This window comes from Salmo salar, chromosome 17 (genome assembly GCF_965601325.2).
Source record: "Salmo salar chromosome 17, fSalSal1, whole genome shotgun sequence".
NCBI classification, from domain to species: Eukaryota; Metazoa; Chordata; class Actinopteri; order Salmoniformes; family Salmonidae; genus Salmo; species Salmo salar.
Window position 1 is genome coordinate 50,629,119 of NC_138307.1, and position 19,590 is coordinate 50,648,708.

The 19,590-nt window shown below is 42.8% G+C and overlaps 1 protein-coding gene across 11 annotated transcripts in view; it reads right to left on the bottom strand.

Annotated features, from left to right (window-relative positions):
• Nucleotides 1-19,590, bottom strand: part of LOC106576070 (non-muscle caldesmon) — a 65,088-nt gene that overhangs the window by 39,372 nt on the left and 6,126 nt on the right. Inside the window, exon 1 of one of the 11 annotated variants that reach the window (XM_014152938.3) lies at nt 14,969-15,270. The exons of 7 other annotated variants lie outside the window; for them this stretch is intronic. The gene's annotated coding sequence lies outside the window, so the exon portion shown is untranslated. Of the gene's footprint in view, nt 1-14,968; nt 15,271-19,590 lie in introns of those variants that run through there. 3 more of the 11 variants (XM_014152942.3, XM_014152936.3, XM_014152941.3) reach the window with 3 other exon arrangements.

The following is a 19,590-nucleotide window of genomic DNA, read 5'->3' on the forward strand; positions in this document are numbered from 1 at the left end:
GAGTAGCAGGGTGTAGCAAGGCTGGGGTGTTGACACCTACATGATGTGTTTTACTCAAAGCAAAGCACTACTGATGCCAGCACAACCAAAAGGTCTGGATCTGCTACTCTGGTATTGCTCTCCGTCTGCAGTTTGGGGGCACTCGGGACGGGAGCACATCCTGTACCAAAATAGACCTGTGTGTCACTAGAGGCCCCAATTCATATATGGCGCATGAGCGAGATGGAGCATGATAACATAGTGAAGCGTAAGTAACAGTAACTTTGTCCTCACCAAACCGTCGATCACGATCGATCTCCAAGGCATTCCTAGTCGATCACCAAACATTTCTATAAAAAAACTACGATAAAGCCATTCATCCCTTAATGTTTCTGTCTCGCGCTGTTGGCAGTAGGTAAACTTGTTTCATCTGCCCTGCGTTCCGGGTAGGTGAAGTGTTCCCATTTTGAACCATTTCATGTGTCTGAAGACACAAACTCCACCTAGTCAGTGTGCCCGGAGAGCAAATCAAGTGCACCTATAGGCCTACCGCTAGCCAATCATGTGCCTGTCTGCAGCTTCCTCGAGCGTACAACAGAGGAAGTCGATACTGTGATTTCAAAACATCTAAAACCATGACTAGAGAGAGACTGTCAACGAATACTGCAAAGAGATTTTGTTTTTATGAGTGAGTTCATGTTTAAGTTCCTACTCAGCACTGACACCACTTTTTTATTAAACACTTTTATGCCATAAAATGCACTTCTCCACTTGCGCTGCAACCAGCACTGCAGCTTCAATGAATGAGTAGCAAAGTGTTCCGATAAGCTTGCATTGTTGTTATTATTATTATTAACAGCTTGTGTCTTTTTAAAAAATCTAGGAATATTTCACCTTCTATGGTCATAGGAGTAACAACATGCATTTGTGCATGCTTCTATGCTTCTATGGTCATAGGAGTAACAACATGCATTTGTGCATGCTTCTATGCTTCTATGGTCATAGGAGTAACAACATGCATTTGTGCGTGCTTCTATGCTTCTATGGTCATAGGAGTAACAACATGCATTTGTGCGTGCTTCTATGCTTCTATGGTCATAGGAGTAACAACATGCATTTGTGCGTGCTTCTATGCTTCTATGGTCATAGGAGTAACAACATGCATTTGTGCGTGCTTCTATGCTTCTATGGTCATAGGAGTAACAACATGCATTTGTGCGTGCTTCTATGCTTCTATGGTCATAGGAGTAACAACATGCATTTGTGCGTGCTTCTATGCTTCTATGGTCATAGGAGTAACAACATGCATTTGTGCGTGCTTCTATGCTTCTATGGTCATAGGAGTAACAACATGCATTTGTGCGTGCTTCTATGCTTCTATGCTTCTATGGTCATAGGAGTAACAACATGCATTTGTGCGTGATGCAGAAATAATGCAGCGTGAGTTTCGCGCATCAGCTCGAACACGGTCGCCCCTTTTTGGTCAGTCTTAGCCGAGGGACGGTCCGACTGTGAGAAACGGACCCTCTGATGCTCTCCCTCCGCTGAGACTGACCATCAAATCCAGACACAATCAGTCCAGTAAAATAAAGAATGCACATTGTTTATGCTCACTGAGCTGTGTTACACAAGTAATACAACAAGATCATATAGCCAGAGTTTTGAAATATAATTTGAAAGTGTTCTGAGTTGAACAACATTGGCAGTGAAAATCAAGTATAGCCAACATGCACTGATAATGTATTGGGCATATAGCCTACTTAAAACCTAATTGCTACAGAACTATTTTTTTTGTGTTGCACAGGCCTACATTTTTTAAGTCATGTTTTTAAAAGGATTTTAAGCGGTAGATCTCTGCCTTCATTATGACTCAAAAAGTGTTATTGACTCAGAAAAGTTTGGGGACCACAGGCCTATACAGTACATGTACAGCATGACAACGATACAAGAGTTGTCTGCAGTATACAGTATGGGACCATAGAGGCTAGCATGTCCCCTGGTAAGAAGCCTATTATAGTTTGGGCCCCTATTCATATTCAGTCTCCCATATGGTAAATACATAGTGAATCATATAGCTAGACAGGACAGGCACCTAGCCACCAGGCATACAGACCAGTGTTCCTGTTGTAATCCCCTCTTGATTTGACAAGAACAAGGCATTTAAAACACAGCCTCTTTAAGGGTCCCAGGGGATCTGGGCTGAACTGCCCAATTTTCTCCACATAATTATTATGACACAGAGCAGTGGTGGATGGACTCAGACAGACACTGTATCTATCACGGCAACTGGAACATATGTTCTGGAACATACAAATGTATTTCTCATAAAGAAAAAAAAAAAAGTATCGTAAACATTTCTGACAAGTTTCCTCTAAAAAAAAAATATTTATGTTTTGTAGAGATTGAGAGACCCTTCGATTGCCAGAGAAAAAAAAGCTGCAACGAGCACGAGCTGCAACGAAGCCATGACGTAACCGCTTACACACCAGGAGAAGCTTGTGAGGCCTGCTCAGATCATGACGGGCTGAATCAGACACTGATAGATGTTTGTGTATCACCTTTTTTTATGTCTGTGTATACCCAGGGGGCCGTGTTGCCTCACAGAAAATTGGTACCATGACCACTGCCTCAAAATTACACGTTTTACCTCAGAGCATACATTTTCATCAATCCGATCATTTAGCCATGCGCAAATCTGTAAATCAGGCTGCGGAATGCACTTTCTGAAGCGTCGCGCAAGGTTATTCAAGGGTATTATGTGACAAGAGATCTTTCAAAGTAAGGGGCCTGTTGCATTCCTGGGGAGAGATAGGAGAAAGATAGAGGAGAGAGTACCAGCGAGAGACAGAGAGGATTAAGATTCTAGCTCTAGCACAATGACCTCACCGAGGGCTATTACTCTGAGTGGACAGGAAAGGTGGAGAGGTCCAGCATTTAGGCTGCTCCGAGACACCCTTGTAAAAACATTTTGGTTTGTTTAGTGAACAAATACATTTTTTTTTTTTAAATCACTGTCAGGATAACTGATTATAATGGAGCTCATTGTGATGGCTGCCGGTGCTGTTTTTGTTTTCGGACGAAATACGAGGAAGAGATAGAGGACGAGGTCTGTTGCTCTTTGCATCCAAGCATCACTCAGCAGGCCTGAGCACATCTGTATTGATGGGGTGGGGTGGGTCACTGCATTGGGGCTAAAGGCCAGGTGTGTCACAAAGAGATGTGCTCAGTAGCAGTACGGATTGATGAATGGGAGTGGAAACCGTGACCAAGGGCTAATTTATCAGTCAAGCTCCACTCTTCCATAAACTCCTAACCGTTGAGGTTCTCATTGCACTGCTAAAACCATGGTCTTAACTGTGATGCTGTACCCTGGTCGAGTCTACTTCCCACCACCACAACCAAATCCCTCTGTGAGATATCCGTGAGTGAACTGGGTCATTCTAAACCATCCCCTTGATTTTGAAGAGCCATATCAACAACACCACCGTCTTAGACAGAAACCAGGAGTCTCCTATTCCAACCCTCTCGGTGTTCTAGAGATGCCTTGCTCACGACGCAATGTCTAGGTCTGTCTGTGTGTAATAAATATGAATGTCTGTATGCGTGTTTGCCTCTAGTGTAAACATAGCTCACCTTCAGACGGCCGAGCCTGCAGCTAGCTCAGTGTAAAGACCGTGTGACATAATAGGAATCGATAGTTGTGAGGTTCAGCTCCTCAAGACCATACATTCCTGTCTGAGTGGAGAGAGGAGACAACCCTTCTCGTGCCTCAGTGTTCTCCTATCCTGGAGGCTAGGCTACGCTATAGGAGATCTCGTTTCTGTGCATATTTCTGCTGGCTGTTATTATTAGTGTCGCAGGGGGTCAGCGGTCCGTCCGGGACGGGTTGCAACTCTGTGTGCCCCCCCGGGTGATAGTGGGGGCCAGAAGCCATTGATCTCCATAAAGCATAGGTATATCTCTCTTCTCCTAGTCCTGTCTGTCGATGGGCCCCCATCCAGACGCAACATCCACACGTAGTAGCATAGCCATTTTTGTCAGTGAAACATCTTGACCGTTGACGGTTTGTTAAATTATGTCAACTCAGCAGTGCTTGTCTGTCAGGACAGAAGGCCATTCCTTCTCTTCTTCTCTCCTCCTCCCTGTGGCTCTGACTTCTGACTCTGCTGCCAGGCATTCCAGGAAACACTAGAGCTCTAGGAGACATAACAAAGCACTCACTCTGTCTCTTCCTCTTCCTCTCTCTCTCTCTTACTATCCCAGTCTCTCTCCCTTCCATCTTTCTTTTCCCATCTGCCCGTTCTCTCGCTCACTGTCTCCTCTCGCTCTCTCTCCCACCACTCTTTTTCTCTCCCTCTGTCTCACTCACTCTGTCTTATCCAGTGTTGGAAGCCTCATGGTTAGTTTTCTCGTGAGTGTCTTAAGTATTTTTGTATAATGGCGCATTGCCTCAGTTATACTATAAAGTATTTTTACGTGACTACTAATGCTACATCACTGACACAACTCTAGGTAAGACCACTACTCCTCTCTTCAACATGAGGTGACTTTTACTGCCAAACAAAGGATAAAATTCAGCTTTATAGGTTAATGTACGTCATTTAAAACCGTCTAATTCCTAAATCTATTAGAATAACACATCTCAGACAACCATGAAATTGTAAATAATTAAGTAGTCGGTTTAGGAGAGTGCTCAGGTTCCCTTTATAGGGGTTCATTCAGTTTTAGCTAATGGCAAAACTGGAAATGAGATTACTCTGTAAACTTAAGTACAATGGGAACAAATCCAAAACCCCCCAGGTTTCTTTTCTGCTCGTAATCTGCTCAGAAGGAAAACCATCTCCTTTTCACATGATACCCATCCACCTGTGCCACCTCTGAACAAGCACACACAAGCACACACGCACACGCACGCACACACACCTTATTCACTTCCAGCCTGTTCCCTCTGTTTATGTATTGAGCCTGAGTGACTGGTATTTCATTTCAGACGGGCTCAAACTCCGGGCCAGGCAGGGCTGGTGTACCATTACTGGTCATTAACTTTAACCTGAGCTAATGGCTGCTCATTATCCAAGGTGGTCCCCCAGATGTCTATCATAGTAAACGGGTGGCACAGAGCTTTAGGGACAAGAGCATTCAGACATCCTCTCCTCTGTCCCAGGGAACATGCCAACCTGGGGCAGACAGACACAGGCCTCCCCCTAACAAGCCTTCATTGTTCTACTTTTTCCCTCAGCTGCTGGGTTCATTAAAGCAGGGCTTAATGAGGCCAGCCAGCTTGTCACCCCCCCCCCCCCCCCCTTCTACCCTCACCCCTAGTACCCAACCCGATCCATCCCAAAATCTCCAACTCCATCAACCACACCCCTTCTACCCTCCTCATCCCCCTCCATCCAAACCCTCTACCCTACTCAACTACCTCACACCCACCCACCAAACCAACCCTTTAATCTACTCCCATCTCACCCAACGTCCTACGCCCACACCCCTTCCCTGTCCCATACACTCCTCTCCCCAAACCGCCACCCCACCCAATCGCATGTGTACAATCTATTCAACCCAACTCACTCAGCGTTAGCCTTGTCTTGTCTTCGCTAGCTAGCAGAACGCTCCTCCTCATGAAGATGTGTCTGCATTCATCTGATGAGAGGAGAGCCATAAGCACTAACGGGCCTGTAATTAAGAAGCGCTCACCCTCCATTAATGAGCGTGCTCACTTCGTTTAGTCTAACCGTGCATTGCGTAAATAAGCAGCGGGGCCTAGCAGATTTGCTCCATTGTCTTTGGGTAGCCTAGCATCACACTTGTTAGCGAGTTGCTTGTTTAGAGTTGTTGTTTTGTTGACATAGTATCCTCATCTTGGCATGTGTGGAATTGGCTGACTGCCACTTATTTTTGCATTTCAATTTGTTAGCCGGTTTTCTCGGTCAGTCAGACTGTTGATGCTACAGATTGGGTCTTGTTCCATTAAATAATTAGGCCTACTCATCAATTTATCCTTAACTCAAGATGGCCGCCTGTTAGGTAGAAGGGTTTATTTTCAAATAGTAATACTTGTCAAACTACTTCACTAAGAAAATACTTGGACCAAGCAATGAATCAGCTAGCTTCCTACAAGTGTATGCAGGAGTTGAAACCCAGCATGAATCTGAATCTGTCCCTTCTTAGCAGAGTTTTGGCTAGCACCTCAACAACCATTAGCACCAGACCTGTTCCCCTATACCTGGGTTGTTTAACAATAACATGACTGATGGTTTCTCCCAGTCACCTTGAGCAGGTCTCTTATGAGGTAAGGCACTTAGCTCCTCTGCAGGGAGAGAGGCTCCGATTAAAACCCCTGTCAAAAAGCAGTGCATACGTCCCAACTGGCACCCTATTTCCTATATAGTGCACTACTTTTGATCAGAGCCCTATGGGCTCTTGTCAAAAGTAGTGCACTATTAAGGGAATAGGTTACCATTTGGGACAGAGGCAGTCCACCTGCCAGCTCCATGTTACCCAACAGTGAAGTTAATTTATGAATTACCCGATGGTACTGAAATGATTCCAAACTAACAAATTCAAGCTGAGCTCAGGGTCTCGCACAGTACTGTATATGGATGAAGGAGATACTTACATTCCCCTTTCTCTGAAGTGGGGGAGAAGTGTTTGGCATTATTAGATGCCAGGAGAAAGAGACAAACACAACACACAGTAATGCGCGCGCACACACACACACACACACACACACAAAATAAACAAAATAACTGCTATATTGGGGATGGATTCTCCATGTCAGCCATTTTAGATGCTTTGATCTTCAGCTTTAATCAGATTCCATTGCCTTCCTCTGTATGGAGCAATGACATGTGAAGAGGAAAAGAAATGGAAGGGGAGATCTGCTCGCTGCTCGGCTCCTCTCGTTGCTTGTAATACATTCCTGAGCAACCCTGAGAGGCTTGTATGTCAATGCCTGAATATGCTTCTGATTACGAGGGAGAGAGTACACTCAATAAACTCCTAGACCATTACTACTGCTCCTAATACCAGCCAGAACGCAGACCCCAGACTGGGCTGGCTAATTCAGGTGGGTAACATTACTGGAGACAATTTAAAAAAGGTCTGCACCTTTAAAAACATAACACTTGGCTCCAACAGGAGTAACGGCATCCGTCATCGCTTCGGATTGCTGCTGTGCTGTGCAAGGGAACGTTGTCCGAAGCTGTAGCCCTGATCCAGACAGGTCAGAATGATCCAACTCAGTCTAAATGTACTGATACTGTAGTTCCAAAAGTCACATCTTTTGAACTGAAGCAGCACAATCAACATAATGAACCGACAAAGTTTGTTACATCATTTATTTTTAAAGGGGGTAACTACATACTGACTCCCACTAAAGTGTTAAAGTACTGTAGTGTTACAACTAGCACATCATCATCCTGTGTCATACCAGTCAGAGCCTAGACTTGTGTGACACACAGATGAGTAATATCCTCATCTCTCGTGTGCTTTCACAGTACGGAGAGTCAGCAATAAAGTGCAGAATCCTGTCTCCAGAACCCTAAGCCTGCATAACTCGAGGTCTCACAGACACACAAATCATCCATTGATGTCAATCGGAGAACTCAATGACGCAAATCCTCCAGTTTCTCGAATTAAAAGATACCACTCTGCGTGTCTGAGCCTGAGGTAAATCCCAATGGCTGTATATGAATGGTAAATCCCCTTGTTACCTAAGAGCCTGATTCCTCCAGCTGCTCGGGTCCCATGAGAGCCAGCATTCATCATGAAATCCCCACACTCCCCATCTGTCTCACCACCTCCACCATCCATACAGTACCACACACACACACACACAAAATACTATGAAGTAACTGGTTCCAACAAGAAAAAACATAGGCAAAAGTTCAGTAAACTTAAAATGATGCGTTTGCTATGTTTTTCTCATATGTTCATTCAACTAGCAATTATTATTTTGGCCATGGAACTAGTTACACACAGTGATTTTGACATACAACATTTTCATACATGATTACATTTATACAGTAATTAGCATTCAACATGTCCTCGCCTGGGATTTGAGTTCACAGCTACTCAGTTCACAGCGGTCTGATCTTCCAGCTACCCCACCATGTCTGTGTCAATAACTGATTTCACCTGTATTCCTACACATTGGACTTGATCTGTTAAAAGTACACTCAAGAAAAAACATTTTATTCATCATAGTGATTAAAGAATAACATTAAAAACAAAGTCATATGCCTCACCAACAACTATACATAAAAAACTAAAATTGCTTAAATAAGTCAATCAAATCAATAATAAGCTAATAGTCAGATTAATTGATACAAACATGGTAGAGTAGCAGGAAGCTTGTAATGCCATGAACCAAGAGATTGTGAGTTCAAATCCCAGGTGAGGACATGTTGAATAACAATTACTGCGTAAATGAACATGCACAATGTAATCATGTGTGTCAAATATGTAAGTTGAAAACATTGGAAGTTAAGATGCCAAAAATAATAATTTCAAGTTGAATGAGCATATGAGACAAATTGAGCAAAGACATAATTTGTTAAAAATGTTAAGTTCAGGTAACACTTTGACCGAAAAGTTGAGTAAACCCCAAAAAATCTGTGGAACCAGTTATTTAATAATAATTAGTTGAAGCAACTAGATTTGCGGGTGGTTTATTTTTTTAAGTGCACACACACACACGTCCCCTCATACCACACGTCCCCTCATACCCGTGTCCCTACTCATAGACTCTCTATCTCCAAAAAACATGACCTCACTGGTCCTCGACTCAATAGCATCTTTCACGCACACTGTTGGGATTTACCTCACTATATTACCTATAGTACCTTTAATTCCCCCCTTAACCTAAAATATGGGACTTTTAAAAAGGTGATTTTAAGGCCTTGATCAGCTATGTTTGTTTAGCTTTGGGGGCTGAGGAGAGGCAGAGAGAGAGAGAGAGGAGGGAGGAGAGGGAGAGAAGGAGGAATGTTAGCTGTCTGTAAAAGGGGGGGGGGGGGGGGGGGGGGGGTGAGAGTTAGTGCCGGGGGACTGGTTGAAGCACTAGGCATGTCTGTGGTCCCTATGGGTAGACGCCAAAGGAAAACACAGAGCAAATCAGCTTGCAGAGACATTTCCTGTGCTTGTTTTATCAGATGAGGAAAGAAGCCCAGGGGCAAAAGTTCTGCTCAACAATGTTACACACTTTCAGCCCCACTGTCGTTTTGGGAACTGAACATAACACATCTTTGGAGGATGACATAAGTAGTAGTGTATGAGTCTCGGGGTAGTGAACTGAACTCACGCTCCCACGATCACCCCCACCCTTGAAATCTATCCCTTGGGGTGAAAAATGTACTTTTACCTTATAAGACTTGGGTTGAGTAAGCCAAGGGTTCCTGTACCATCTCCCATCTACTAAAAAGAGAGTTTGTTGTGTTGTGAGTGAGTTGGATGTGAAAATATCCTTATACAGCTGGTGGACTTCTGGAGGCCTCGCTGCCTGCCAACTGGCATTCGACGGGTAAATGTGCCAATTATCAACACAGTCTGCCATGCTACCAATTAGGGAATCTGGCCTTGAACGATAGCACTTCAAAGTCTGAGAAATGTGGGAGAGGTTTGATCTAACAGGCCTTCTAATCTGAGCCACAGCAAAAAAGAACGAGTGTCAGCGATCTTCTTCGTCACCCAGACTCTTCGTTCCCCAGAAGAGTTCTACTACTGCCAGAGTCTCTCCATACCAAGGACTGAGGAGACATACGAGCCTGGTTTGGCACAGGTTCTAAAGCAATGCAGAACCTTTCCATTGCAACCTGGCTAGGTAATGAAGAACAACAAACAGAATATAAAGTTGAATTACAGAGAGGATTTCATGTCATAAGAGGAAAGATTATATATTACTAACTCAACATCTGTAAGCCAGTTACTGCATATTTGCTGGGTCCTAAATAAACAAAATCTAGTTTCAGTTTCAGCTGGCCGCTCTTAGTTCACAAATTAGGAATGCCCCATTTGCCCCCATTTTTTGATCGTCACCAGTTAAGAGTTAAGCAGATTCCTGTTATTTTTTCTCTCAAATTTTCCAAGTGTGCTCCAACTTTACCATATTATACAACTTACTGTGTGGTTCTGGGTACAGTGCATTCAAATTACATGCTATCATATTCAAAGCAGAAAATAAATAACAGTGAGTGTGCTGTGGCCAGAGTCCAGGGCAGAATCACTTGAGGTTTAGTTCCTTGTCAATCATCCTCCACTTCAAATGAACTGAACGCTCCACGAGAGCAGTTGTCGAGAGGACACAGATTTGAGCTTTGGGCTCCAATTAGACTTCTCCCTTGGAGACATTGATGATGTTGACTCTTTTGATCAAAGATAAAGAAGAGACATCTCTGTTGTGTAACTGATTGCATATAAAGATGGCTCCTCGATCCCACAAATATATCTTGAGGCGGCAAATTTGCATAAAAATCAACCCAAGTGGCAATAAACTGAACTAGGCAAAATATTCTTGACAGACAAGTTGTCCATTATAAGACAAACCAGAAAATAGGCTCTGGTGAACTCCGAGAACACTGTGTATGATTGGATTTACACGTCAACATGTAATAATTTAGAACTCCTTGCAGAACATTTGACAAACATAAATTTAATATATTATCGGTAAAAAAATGGTAATAACAAAAACGAACAGTTTGTGTTACACAATTTCCGATGCAAGTTCTCTTTTTCCGTACCTAAGTTTAGTTGGCAGCCTCTCTCAGTGGTGGTAATAGTAATTCTAGGCTTGCTGGCTGCAGCAGAGATATAAAGAACTTTTGGAACTGAATAGTGCAGTGGATTAAAGCTCTGCCTCGCATCACAGAGGCACTGCAAAACTCTAGGTCTGCATTTACACATGCAGCCCAATTCAGATCTTTTTTCACTAATTGGTCTTTTGACCAATCAGATCAGCTCTGAAAAAATATCTGGCATGAAAAGATCTGATGTGATTGGTCAAAATTGGGCGGCCTTTGTAAACGCAGCCAGAGAGACTCGGAGTGACACAGAGAAAAATAAAACAAGATATTTCTCATGAATCCTAAGAGGATGCCACCTTTTAAAGACTAGCCTTCTCTCAAATACTAACTGTGTCTAACAAATAGCCTTTCCTCATAACCACAGTGTCTCCAGGCACTCCTTTAAAGAGAGAGGGCCTGGATTCACATCGTCTTTAATAACTGTATCAGCTTCTCAACCCTGAAGACAGTGGTACTGATTCCAGAGTAGAATGTGTGTTTTCACACCTGCAGGGACCTTGAACACAAGTAGCTCAGGTCAGTCAGAGAGCAATGAAAAGTTATCTAGTACAGTTAAGGGGATCTACTATATTGTTTTTGAATCCAAAGGCTGCATCAAAGCCCTGCCCTTGGCCACAATCTATTGCATGCTCCAGGGTGAAGCCTCAAGTCCATGTCCAAGTCCCATCCCAATGTTCCAACCTCCGGCCAACTAGGCCTAAACTCTCTTCTCTAGTCCTTGAGGGCGTATTCTCCTCCCTTCACCACTGGTCTGAAGCCATCTTTATGTCTCTTTGAGTCATGATTAAGGTTATGGAAGAACTGATCCTGAAACATTCTGTAAATGAAGGGCAGAGAGAGCAGAGTAACTACAGCCTGTACTGCACAGGGCAAACCAGACTCCGGAAACCCAGGGCAGTGTTCCCTACATCCTGCCCGGGCCCTAGCCCATGCCAAACCCTTGTTATCACTGTGCAGAATTACCTCCAGATCTCCCCCTTCCCTCTCTCTCTCTCCGTACAGCACAGCGCATTACCCAGGCTCTTTATACGCTAAAGAAAAGTAGCCGAAAGAGGCAAAGAAAGAGGCAGAAAGAGACTAAAAAATAAGCCTGGCTGTTATGCATTCCAAAGGCTATATCAATCGTCTGTCAGCAGGTTCAATCTGTTCCTTATAAGGCAAGGGCATTCCCCTCATATTTTCCAAACACCGCAGTGTTATCAGATACAGCTTCATGGACAATTACTGTGCTGTCTAGCTTGGAGCATTCTGCAGCTCCATAGCCCCCGAACCCCATTTTCTACTGTTCACTCACTTCATACTAACTGCTTTGTAATCAACCTGAGATCAAACGGAAGGCTGAGATAAACTACGTTGAAAGAAAAAAAGGTGGTTGGCTGGTTGGCCCAAACTATTTGGGTGGATTCATTTGGAGATATTGCACATCTCACTGCAATGCTTTACTGTACCACAATGCGGTGAGATGAGCGAGAGAGAGACCAAGTTCTTGGAATACCACACACTGTTTGGACAGTGTTGAATCAGTGAGTGGCCTTCGAAAGCCCATGATAACATCAGCGTTTCCTGTTGCTTTGATAAATTTAGATATCAAGTTGATTACTCAAGATTAACCATGGTTTAACTGGGCTCAGCTGGTGCTGTGTAGCATAGGGATAAAGATTCTAGCCAACCCAGTACAGATGGTTAAGCCTATCCCTGATGAGGGCCATGGCTGTCATTTGGACCCCCAGTGGAGAGGATCTGACCTGATGGATCCTTTTCTTTCATGACATCGCTTGGCTCAGGCAATTGAAGACAGCTAGTATTTGTCTACAAGAGCCAGTAAAATACCACGCCACAGCACAAGGCCACAGTTTACAGTTGGAGAATGTCCAATTATTTTCATCCCAAATATTTAGGGATGACAGCAAATTTAAGGTAAGTGCTTTTAAGTGGAACATTTTTCATTTTGTGTAAAGGAGGATGTTTTGTTTGTTCTTCATAACTTGAGGTATTATCCAGTTAAAACTAATGCATTTGTAACGTAATTATTTATATACAGTTGAAATCGGAAGTTTACATACACTTAGGTTGGAGTCATTAAAACTCGTTTATTAACCACTCCACAAATTTCTTGTTAACAAACTATAGTTTTGGCAAGTCGGTTAGGACATCTACTTTGTGCATGACACAAGTAATTTTTCCAACAATTGTTTACAGACAGATTACTTCACTTATAATTCACTGTATCACAATTCCAGTGGGTCAGAAGTTTACATACACTTAGTTGACTGTGCCTTTAAACAGCTTGGAAAATTCCAGATAATGATGTCATGGCTTTAGAAGCTTCTGATAGGCTAATTGACATCATTTGAGTCAATTGGAGGTGTAACGGTGGATGTATTTCAAGGCCTACCTTCAAACTCAGTGCCTCTTTGCTTGACATCATGGGAAAGTCAAAAGAAATCAGCCAAGACCTCAGACAAAAAATTGAAGACCTCCACAAGTCTGGTTCATCCTTGGGAGCAATTTCCAAACGCCTGAAGGTACCATGTTCATCTGTACAAACAATAGTATGCAAGTATAAACACCATGGGACCACGCAGCCGTCATACCACTCAGGAAGGAGATGCGTTCTGTCTTCTGGAGAAGAATGTAATTTGGTGGGAAAAGTGCAAATCAATCCCAGAACAACAGCAAAGGACCTTGTGAAGACGCTAGATGAAACAGGTACAAAAGTATATATATCCACAGTAAAACAAGTTCTATATCGACATAACCTGAAAGGCCGCTCAGGAAGGAAGAAGCCACTGCTCCAAAACCGCCATAAAAAAGCCAGACTACGGTTTGCAACTGCACATGGGGACGAAGATCGTACTTTTTGGAGAAATGTCCTCTGGTCTGATAGAGCTGTTTGGCCATAATGACCATTGTTATGTTTGGAGGAAAAAGGGGGAGGCTTGCAAACCGAAGAACACCATCCCAACCATGAAAAACGGGGGTGGCGGCATCATGTTGTGGGGGTGCTTTGCTGCAGGAGGGACTGGTGTGCTTCACAAAATAGATGGCATCATGAGGTAGGAAAATTATGTGGATGTATTGAAGCAACATCTTCAGAATGGAAAATGACCCCAAGCATACTTCCAAAGTTGTAGCAAAATGGCTTAAGGACAACAACGTCAAGTTATTGTAGTGGCCATCACAAAGCCCTGACCTCAATCCTATAGAATATTTGTGGGCAGAACTGAAAAGCGTGTGTGAGCAAGGAGGCCTACAAACCTGACTCAGTTACACCAGCTCTGTCAGGAGGAATGGGCCAAAATTCACCCAACTTATTGTGGGAAGCTTGTGGAAGGCTACACAAAACATTTGACCCAAGTTAAACAATTTAAAGGCAATGCTACCAAATACTAGTTGAGTGTATGTAAACTTCTGACCCACTGGGAATGTGATGAAAGAAATAAAAGCTGAAATAAATCATTCTCTCTACTATTTCACATTCTTAAAATAAAGTGGTGATCCTAACTGACCTAAAACAGGGAATTTTTACTAGGATTAAATGTCAGTAATTGCAAAAAATGTAGTTTAAATGTATCTGGATAAGGTGTATGTAAACTTCTGACTTCAACTGTAGGTATAATTGATCCTAAAGTTAGCCGACTGGCAAATACCAATCAAAAGTATAATTAAATCAACGACACATTTCCTGAAATTGTCAGTTGATATGCAGCCTATGTATTGTCTATTATAATGGGGAGAGATCTGGCTCACATCCCTCTCCATGAGTTTGGAGACTGCCTCCTCATATTTGTCTGATAATAATCTATGGCATGGGGCAGCGGGGACATTCCAGAATTCACATTCAGATCGGTAATAGGTTTTCTAAAGTGATTTGCCATATAATAAAACATTATACTCGATAACAACAACCACATTTGATTACAAATAATCTACATCGACTCTTTAATTCTTTATAGTTTAAGTTTAGTTATTGAAAAAGTGCTAACCGCAGGATAGTCACATTATTAGGAAGCTGCTGGGTGTGTGCAGCTTGCTGTAGAAATCTATAATTTTAAAATGACATGTCTAATAAATTGCAGCATCGCACAGCACAAAAAGATCACTGCACAAGTTGAAATCATAAACACTACGCAAATTTCACCAAATTGGATTAACAACACAAACAACTTCGAAAGCGCAAAACGTACCTATTTAGTTCAGCAAGTAAACGATTGTTCTTTCACCGGTTAAGCAAACAACCACGAAGCAGGCAAGTCAATGTAGAGAGAAGCAATCTGCCTTCGGATCGGTCTGCTCCACGGTATTCAATAATAGGCTACTACAAAGCGTAAGCCCCTCCCTTCAAAACATAATCGCACACGTCTCTCATATGTTTACAGCTGAAGAGCCCTATGCATTGTCCTTAGTCTGGTCCAAGTGCTACGAAGCCTATGTGTTTTAAAAAAAACACGATGTCAAAAGTCAAACTCCGTCCATCACTTCGTAAAAAAGTGAGGAAATAAATGCCGACATTGAAAGTTCTATAACCCCTCAAAAATCTAAGCAGACAAAACTGATTTGCTGAATGCCCTTTTTTGGTTATCCTTCAAGGGGCCTCTGAAAGAAAATCCTCTGTCAGGAAAGATCATATGAAATGTTAATCTTGGCGAAAAAAGGGTACTGCTCAAACAAACACTTAGAGACTGGTGTAAAAGCTATTTAGTAAGGACTCAAAATATCCCCAATTTCTTTGATACATGCTGGGATTAACCAAGTAATAAAGTGAGACTTTTTGTATTGCAGGGCACCTTTAAACGTTATTTAGACAACATTCTTACTCAATCAGTTATGTAATAGCCTACATTTTTTTTTAAGTCAATTTGGTTGAGTTTATCATCATCATTCTGGTCCATTGTGACCTTTTTTTCCAACAAATTTTAAGCAAAATTAAGTTGAAAAGTGTATTTTCCAGATGTTGATGTCAGGTGCATTTTAGGTGCTGAATTAAAAGAAGAAAATTTGCATTTTCTGGACTCGAAAATAATTATTTTCCGCATGTTGAAATCAGGTGCATTTTAGGTGCTAAATGAAAGGTGAAAATGCATATTTTCTGGACATTGAAAATACTTAATTTACAAATGTTCTCATGGTAAGCACAATAATACTTGTTCAAGCCTCTTAATATAAGAAAGAGGAGCCAACTGAAGATTGCAATATAAAATTCATTATTGTTCCCATCGGTCATGTGTACAGTGCATTCGGAAAGTATTCAGACCACTTGACGTTTTCCACATTTTGTTACATTACAGCAGAAATGTATTACATTGTCCCCACCCCCTCATCAATCTACACACAATACCCCATAATGGCAAAGAAATAAACAGGTTTCTATAAATTTATATATAAAAAAAATAAAAAAAATAAAACTGAAATATCACATTTACATAAGTATTCAGACCCTTTACTCAATACTTTGTTGAAGCACCTTTGGCAGTGATTACTGCCTCGAGTCTTCTTGGGTATGACGCTACAAGCTTGGCACACCTGTTTTTGGGGAGTTTCTCCTATTCTCCTCTGCAGAGCCTCTCAAGCTCTGTCAGGTTTGATGGGGAGTGTCGCTGCACAGCTATTTTCAGGTCTCTCCAGAGATGATCGAGCGGGTTCAAGTCCGGGCTACTCAAAGACATTCAGAGACTTGTCCTGAAGCCACTCTTGTGTTGTCTTGGCTGTGTACTTAAGGTCGTTGTCCTGTTGGAAGGTGAATCTTCACCCCAGTCTGAGGTCCTGAGCACGCTCTTTTGATACCATCGATCACCACATTCTTTTGGAGAGATTGGAAACCCAAATTGGTCTACATGGACAAGTTCTGGCCTGGTTTAGATCTTATCTGTCGGAAAGATATCAGTTTGTCTCTGTGAATGGTTTGTACTCTGACAAATCAATTGTAAATTTCGGTGTTCCTCAAGGTTCCGTTTTAGAACCACTATTGTTTTCACTATATATTTTACCTCTTGGGGATGTCATTCAAAAACATAATGTTAAATTTCACTGCTATGCGGACGACACACAGCTGTACATTTCAATGAAACATGGTGAAGCCCCAAAATTGCCCTCGCTAGAAGCCTGTGTTTCAGACATAAAGAAGTGGATGGCTGCAAACTTTCTACTTTTAAACTCGGACAAAACAGAGATGCTTGTTCTAGGTCCAAAGAAACAAAGAGATCTTCTGTTGAATCTGACAATTAATCTGGATGGTTGTACAGTTGTCTCAAATAAAACTGTGAAGGACCTCGGCGTTACTCTGGACCCTGATCTCTCTTTTGAAGAACATATCAAGACTGTTTCAAGGACAGCTTTTTTCCATCTACGTAACATTGCAAAAATCAGAAACTTTCTGTCCAAAAATGACGCAGAAAAATTAATCCATGCTTTTGTTACTTCTAGGCTGGACTACTGCAATGCTCTACTTTCCGGCTACCCGGATAAAGCACTAAATAAACTTCAGTTAGTGCTAAATACGGATGCTAGAATCCTGACTAGAACCAAAAAATGTGATCATATTACTCCAGTGCTAGCCTCCCTACACTGGCTTCCTGTTAAGGCAAGGGCTGATTTCAAGGTTTTACTGCTAACCTACAAAGCATTACATGGGCTTGCTCCTACCTATCTTTCCGATTTGGTCCTGCCGTACATACCTACACATACGCTACGGTCACAAGACGCAGGCCTCCTAATTGTCCCTAGAATTTCTAAGCAAACGGCTGGAGGTAGGGCTTTCTCCTATAGAGCTCCATTTTTATGGAATGGTCTGCCTACCAATGTGAGAGACGCAGACTCAGTCTCAACCTTTAAGTCTTTACTGAAGACTTATCTCTTCAGTAGGTCCTATGATTAAGTATAGTCTGGCCCAGGAGTGTGAAGGTGAACGGAAAGGCTGGAGCAACGAACCGCCCTTGCTGTCTCTGCCTTGCCGGTTCCCCTCTTTCCACTGGGATTCTCTGCCTCTAACCCTTTTACAGGGGCTGAGTCACTGGCCTACTGGTGTTCTTCCATGCCGTCCATGGGAGGGGTGCGTCACTTAAGTGGGTTGAGTCACTGACGTGGTCTTCCTGTCTGGGTTGGCGCCCCCCCCTTGGGTTGTGCCATGGCGGAGATCGTTGTGGGCTATACTCGGCCTTGTCTTAGGACGGTAAGTTGGTGGTTGGAGACATCCCTCTAGTGGTGTGGGGGCTGTGCTTTGGCAAAGTGGGTGGGGTTATATCCTGCCTGTTTGGCCCTGTCCGGGGGTATCATCGGATGGGGCCACAGTGTCTTCTGACCCCTCCTGTCTCAGCCTCCAGTATTTATGCTGCAGTAGTTTATGTGTCGGGGGGCTAGGGTCAGTCTGTTACATCTGGAGTATTTCTCTTGTCTTATCCGGTGTCCTGTGTGTATTTAAATATGCTCTCTCTAATTCTCTCTTTCTCTCTTTCTGTCTTTCTCTCGGAGGACCTGAGCCCTAGGACCATGCCTCAGGACTACCTGGTATGATGACTCCTTGCTGTCCCCAGTCCACCTGGCCGTGCTGCTGCTCCAGTTTCAACTGTTCTGCCTGCGGCTATGGAACCCTGACCTGTTCACCGGACGTGCTTGTTGCACCCTCGACAACTACTATGATTATTATTATTTGACCATGCTGGTCATTTATGAACATTTTAACATTTTAACATTTTGACCATGTTCTGTTATAATATCCACCCTGCACAGCCAGAAGAGGACGGCCACCCCTCATAGCCTGGTTCCTCTCTAGGTTTCTTCCTAGGTTTTTGGCCTTTCTAGGGAGTTTTTCCTAGGGAGTTTTTCCTAGCCACCGTGCTTCTTTCACATGCTTTGCTTGCTGTTTGGGGTTTTAGGCTGGGTTTCTGTACAGCACTTTGAGAATATCAGCTGATGTACGAAGGGCTATATAAAAATTAATTTGATTTGATTTTGATTTGGTGACGGTTTTAATCAAGGATCTCTCTGTACTTTGCTCCATTCATCTTTCCCTCGATCCTGACAAGTCTCCCAGTCCCTGCCGCTCAAAAACACATCCACAGCATTATACTGCCACCACCATGCTTCAACGTAGGGATGGTGCCAGGTTTCCTCCAGACATGATGCTTGGCATTAAAGCCAAAGAGTTCAATCTTGGTTTCATCAGACCAGAGGATCTTGTTTCTCATGGTCTGAGAGTCTTTAGGTGACTTTTGGCAAACTCCAAGCGGGCTGTCATGTGCCTTTTCCTGAGGAGTAGCTTCCATCTAGACACTACCATAAAGGCCTGATTAGTGGAGGCCCTTCTACCCCAATTGCTCAGTTTGGCAGGACGGCCAGATCTAGGAAGAATATTGGTGGTTCCAACATTCTTCCATTTAAGAATGATAAAGGCCACTGTGTTCTTGGGGACCTTCACTGCTGCAGAAAAGTTTTGGTACCCTTCCTCAGGTCTGTGCCTCAACACAATCCTTCAACATCATGATTTGGTTTTTGCTCTGACTTGAACTGTCAACTGTGGGACCTTATATAGATAGGTGTGTGCCTTTCCAAATCATGTCCAATCAATTGAATTTACCACAGGTGGACTCCAATCAAGTTGTAGAAACATCTCAAGGATGATCAATAGAAACAGGATGCACCTGAGCTGAATTTTGAGTCTCATTACAAAGGGTCTGAGTACTTATGTAAATAAGGTATTTCTGTTCATTGGTTTTAATAAATGTGCAAATCTCCAATCCTGTTTTTGCTTTGTCATTATGGTATATTGTATGTAGATTGATCAGGATTTTACAACATAGATGTGACATAACAA